Source organism: Mustela erminea, chromosome 12 (assembly GCF_009829155.1).
Source record: "Mustela erminea isolate mMusErm1 chromosome 12, mMusErm1.Pri, whole genome shotgun sequence".
Lineage (NCBI taxonomy): Eukaryota > Metazoa > Chordata > Mammalia > Carnivora > Mustelidae > Mustela > Mustela erminea.
Window position 1 is genome coordinate 33148016 of NC_045625.1, and position 6000 is coordinate 33154015.

Consider the following 6000-nt stretch of genomic DNA (forward strand, 5'->3'; position numbering starts at 1 on the left):
GGCCCAACCCCAGAGTAGAGAGCTGAGAGAAGCATGGAAAGCTGGTGGGCACCTTCAGACCATCTCCTCCAAACCCTTCAGTTTAATAATGAGGAAACTAAGGCCCAGAGCAATTATTCTAGGTCTCACATATTCTCACATATTTTTGTGGCCAGAATCACAACAAGAACCCAGGTCTTCTGGTTTCCAAACTTAGGGCTTCCTTTTAGATAGCTGCTCCAAGTGTCTAGAATTGGCTTCTCTTAAGTAATTTGGAACTTAGGGGACACTGACTTCATGATCAGCCCTTAGAGTGGCATGAAATAGGGATCAGCCATGTTCTGATTTAAGGGTATGGGCACCCAATCCCAAAAGAATCTCTAACTGTTGCAAATATTCAGTGTGGCAAATGACATTTCCTTTTATCCTTTCACTCTGTCCTTTTTCTTTTTATTACAAAATAAATCGTAGAGAACTCCAAAGTGCTAATAATGTACAAGAAGTGGAGCAAGAAGTAGGGGAAAGTAATAACCTTTAAGAAAGCAGTATTTAAATAATTTAAATAGCCTAAAATAACTCTCATACTCAAAACTGTGTTTGGAAATTCACAGCTTTTCTCCTTAATATACCTGATAATCGTCCTGAGAAAGTCTTGTTCTGAAGAATGTGGTTTCAGTGTTCTCTAGATACAGCCTTTACCACTGACTGAGCCTCCCTGACTCAGTCATTTACACGTTATGTGCTTCCCAGAGCCCAAGATTCCTTACCACCCATTAGCCTAGCTGGTCCAGCTCTCACCTGTGCATGTTCTTCTCTAAGTTTCTCTTTTCTCACCTATTTCCAACTGTCATGTTTGGCTCATCTTCCTCAATGTCATAAATCTGCATTTCAGAGTGGCACTAAACCCCAGAAAAAAATCTGAAAAATTATTAGGGTAAATTGAAATTACCAAGTAACCTCTCTTACCATCTTCAGTCAGTTACACAATTTTTAGTACTTTCTTAGGGCAAATACTTGTGGTAACTGATTGCCCATTTACTTGAAGACCCTATTTTAGCAACACGCCAGGCCCTCAAAGTTCAGAATGTCTGTGCCAAAAAGATTTTAGATATCATCTAGTTTATCCCAACCCCCTCATTTTACAAATCAATAAACTGAGCCCAAGAGAGGGAAGGTTTTGGTCTAAGACCCTTCCAGGATGATTTCTCATCTTGCAACAGTTTAACATGTTCTTTTTTCTTTCCTATTACAGTATAGTCTACTTGTGACCCCCTGAATTACTCCTATACCAAATCTTTTTAAAAAGAAAGATTTTTAAATCTTTATAATAATTTATTATAATAAATTATTATAATATTTATTATAATTTATAATACCTTCAAGTGATGACATATTTCCATAGGGCATATTTAGGGAGCATTTCTATTCATTATTATTATTGTAATTTCAAGCTCTAAGCTGTACATGCATTACTAACTACATATTACAAATAGTAAGTAAGGGGTTTCCATAAATCTACATATTAGAGGAAAAAAAAACCTCTTGCAATAATAAAGTGTCTTAGTTAGGATTTGTGATCTTAATCCCAGTTCTGCTACTAATTAGCTGTGACCCTTTGAGTGAGTCACTTCAGGTCACTTTTTTTCATATGGAAGATAGGAAGATGGACAAGAGCTGTGACTCTCAACTTTCCTTGGAGTCCTTCAAGTTCTGAAGTGGGAGCCAAAGATCTAATGTAAACCATAGGTTGGCTTCCTCCTGACAAAGCTGTACAGCTATAATATTGAGCTTGCTTTGGAGTCATTGGGCATTTTGTGCTGACCAGCAGCTCTAACTGGCATATATACACATTGCAGCTAAAAATCACAAAATCGGTAACTTTTAGCTAGTTGGAATGACAAAATTTTAAAAAATACATTTGGCCCATTGGAGAAATTATAAAAAGAATGAAACATTCAAAAGCACAAAGACAGGAGTAGAGGGCAAAGAAAATAAGTTTTGCATAGAGAAAGAAAAACCAATTCACATAAATATGAAATTACATTTCACTCAAGTACCAAAGAACTTGGGTCCTTACTGTATTCATCTGCTGATTCTGAAAGTGCCCAGATGCAAAGCCCTCTGTCGAATCTCAGTTCTTGAAAACAGCACTTGATCAAACACAGAGTGGGCACTTGGAGTTGATTTACAAAGTATTTTCCTTTAAATTCATATTAAGTTTCCAACTAGATTACATTGCACAGAGAATTTAAAGAGCAGTCCTTCAAGAAGTTTACATCTCTTGATACAAAACACAGTAAGTTCATTCAGCCACGTTCAACCAATACACTTAAAAGGGCATTAGCAGGGATTATGTTCCATCTCCAGTCTACAGTCTCCAGGGACTGAAATCCGAAGGCACTGCCAACTGCTGCCTCACAGTCGCACTGTGTTTAACCAGCAAAAAGGAAATCTGTGTGCCACCAAAGGGACTAGGGCTGGGGCACAGGAGATGTGGATTCTAACGCAGCTGGCCCCGGGACCAATTACACTGCATCCAGCACGGTACTTTGCATGTAACTGATGCTCTGAAATGTCCATTAAGTGGAGATGGAAAAATCCCCACCACGGGCCTATTAATCTTGTATTAGAGGACTCCAAGAAACTGAAATCCAATTACGTAAAATACGGGAAATTTGGTGGAAAGAAAAGAGTTAACATTTTTTGACCATTATTATAAACCAAAGGATTTACAGCAGTTACCTCCCAAAAACTGTGTGGACTTATGTTAAACATTTCCATTTGATACACAGAAAACCAGGCTCAAAGAAAGTAATTTATTCATCCACAATCAGTAAGAGGAGCAGCCCAGATTGCCAACCCAGGTCCACAAAGCCCACACTATTTGCAGTATGCCACACCTACACATCCAGGCAGCCGAAGATGAGTTAGAAATTTGGGTCTGAGTTTCATTTCTGTCATTAAGCTGCGGCATATCACTAGGCAGAACACTTTGCTGCAATTTTTCCACCTGCACGATTGGGGCGCGGCGGGGGGGGCAGTGGGGGTTGACCCAGATCAGTAGTTTGTTTTGTTCTGCAGGGCAGTAATGAAAATCCTTTGGGGCCAGGACTTTTTCTAACACAGGTATTAACCTGTCTTGCTCTCTAAAACTATTTGGGACTGGTACCCTTTGGTGATAACCGGAAATATATTATACCCCGCAAGCGGAACGGAGAAGAAAAGTTGGGCGGGCTCTAAGCCCCCTCCCAGTAACTTGAGGCTGAGCACCTGACCCTGTTGGATCTTGATCAAAGTTAAGAGACAACTCATTCATGGATTCGTGTTTCCTTCCTCGCTGTGTCCCAGCCTGGGTCTCACGGTTCGAGAGCCTTGTATAGTATGTGCGCCCCGCATTACCTGAGCGGCCTGCATGGGCCGGTCCGCAGAGAGGCCCCTGCCTTCGAGGGACTGAAAGCTCAGGGTGTAAAATACGGAGCTCAGGCAGCCGGGGGTTCCGATGTGCCCTGCTCCAGGCGGGCGGCTGTAGAACCACTTCCTGGTCAGCGCCTCCCGCCCCTCGTCCACACCCCCACTGCTACATTTCCCCGTTGCACTGAGCGCTCTGTCAGGCTCCCGGGAGGGGGGACGCCCAGCCTGTCACCCAGCGGCCGGGGAACGGGTCCCATCAGAGATTTAAAAAACACAACGCTCTGGAACTCCAACTCCCCCCCGCGGCATCCCCTGCGGCTGCTGCGAAGAGGCCCCAGGCCCGTTCTTGTCCCGCCCGGGCCACTGTCCCAATAGTGACCCAGGTGCGCCGCGCCCGCCCGAAACCTCGTCCGACGTCGCCCAGCACCTGTCGCACCCGCAGCGGCAAGACCTGCGCTCACCTCGTCCCGGGGGCCCACGGCCCGTCTCCGCTCCTCTGGGCCCAGCACCCGCCGCCGTCTCAGCCAGTGCCACAACCGCGGCCGCCGCCCACTTTCGGTTTCCCCGCACGGCCGGAGCCGCCACCGCGGCTCGGGAATCACCTCAAGCCCCCGCCCCGCCCCACTCTGCCCCGCCCCGCTCCGCCCCGCCCCGAGGGCCCCCCGGCCTCGGCTCTGCGCACGCGCGGGCTCCCCGGCCGCGTCGGCCCACGCCGGCGTCCGCGCGTGGGAAGGGAAACCGACGCCTCCTAGCGGTTTCTGCGCGTGCCCACGCACGGGCCGTCGGCGGAAGACGACTGCGGAGCGGGCTTAGGCGCGCCTCCTCGTGGACAACGCAAGTACGGGCGGGCTGCGAGGGCCGGGGACCCAACGGGACCCAGCAGGACCTCGCCAGCACTTGTGCGCTCCTACAGCTGCCTTCATTCACTCCTCAGACATTTCATTCAACTCTTGCTCATTCTTTTATTAATTTGCGGGGACAGTTACTTTTCACTCTCCCAGACATCCACTTGGTCCACTCATTTCCCTCAGGTTTTTTCACAAGCGTCATCTTTTCAAGGAGGGTGCCACTTTCGAAAGATGTCAGTCCCCGATATGTTCTCTCTCTTCAGCTTTATCTCTCTTAACCCCTATCGAACACACTGTATGTATTTTACTAATCTTTTTTGTTGTCTACTGTCCTCAAATTAAAGCTCTATGAGCACAGGAATCTTTGTCATGCTCTACAGGCTATTCCCAGAGCCTAGAATTGTGCCTGGCACAGAAGGGTGATGTAAATTTTGTCATATTCATTCCTTTGTTCATTATAAAGTTATTGAACACCTAATATTCACTTGTTTCTTCTGCACATTAATTCTACCAAGATGTATTGAGCATATTGCTTTGTATTCCTTAAAGCAACATTGAACACCTCCCTGCATTTATTCTATATGCAATTATTGGGGTCTGCTATTTTATCAAGCAGTACTTTTTAAAAAAGATTTTATTTATTTGTAAGCGAGAGAGAGCACAAAAGCAGAGGGAGAAGCAGGCAGAGGGAGAAGCAAGCAAGCTCCCGACTGAGCGTGGAGGCCGATGTGGGACTTGATCCCAGGACTCTGGGATCATGACCTGAGCCAAAGGCAGCCGCTTAACCTACTGAACCACCCAAGAATCCCTCAAGCAGTATCTTTTTTTTTTTTTTAACAGCTCGAGTGTAATTGGCATACCATAAACCTCACATTTAAAATGTATAATTTGATGTTTTCATGTATGTGTACTGCTGTGAAACTATCACTATACATCCATCACCCCAGAAAGTTTCCTTGGGTCATTTCTGTAATCCTCACCTCTTGTGCCTCTCTGTCCTTGCCCCCTCAACTGCTGATCTGCTTTCTGTCACTATAGATTAGTTGACTTTTTTTCCCAATATTTTATTTATGTCTATTTTTAGAGAGAGCATGAGTGGGGGGGTGAGGCAGAGGGAGAGGGAGAGAGAATCTTCAGAGTCCACACCCTGAGCACAGAGCCCAAGGCAGGGCTTGATCCCAGGACCCTGAGATCACAACCTGAGCTGAAACCAAGAGTCAGACACCCAACCAACTCAGCCACCCCAGTGCCTCTGGTTTGCTTTTTCTAGGGTTTTATATAAACGGAATCATGCAGTATGTGCTGACTTTTGGTGGGGGTGGTAGTGTCCAGCCCTTTTCACTCAACATAAATATGTTGAGATTCATCCATGTTGTTGTGTGGACCATGGTTCATATCTTTTTATTGCTGAGTAGTATCCTAGTATATGGAGGTAATAAATCTACCATATGATCCAGTAATTCCATTTCCAGGGTTTACCCAAGAGAAATGAAAGCATATGTTCACATAAAGACCCGGACAAGAATGTTCACAGCAGCCTTGTTCATAATAGCCAAGAATAGAACCAACACAAATACGCATCATTAGGTGAACGGACAATCAACCAGTACCTACTGAACACCCACTCTTATGTAATTTTCATGAAGTACGTACTATGTTAAGGCACAAGCCTACACTGGCGGAGCTTTTTTTTTTTAGGTTTTTTTTTTTTTTTAGGTTCTTTTTAAGTAAACTCTATATCCAACGTAGGGCTCAAACTTAT

At 45.1% G+C, this 6000-nt stretch overlaps 1 protein-coding gene across 2 annotated transcripts in view; it reads right to left on the minus strand.

The window, feature by feature from the left end:
* The window catches only part of TDRD7 (tudor domain containing 7), a 75109-nt gene extending 71024 nt beyond the window's left edge, over positions 1-4085 (minus strand). Inside the window, exon 1 of one of the 2 annotated variants that reach the window (XM_032306613.1) lies at positions 3852-4085. The gene's annotated coding sequence lies outside the window, so the exon portion shown is untranslated. The remainder of the gene's footprint in view (positions 1-3851) is intronic. The other variant, XM_032306614.1, reaches the window with a different exon arrangement.
* Between the last annotated feature and the right edge of the window lie 1915 nt (positions 4086-6000).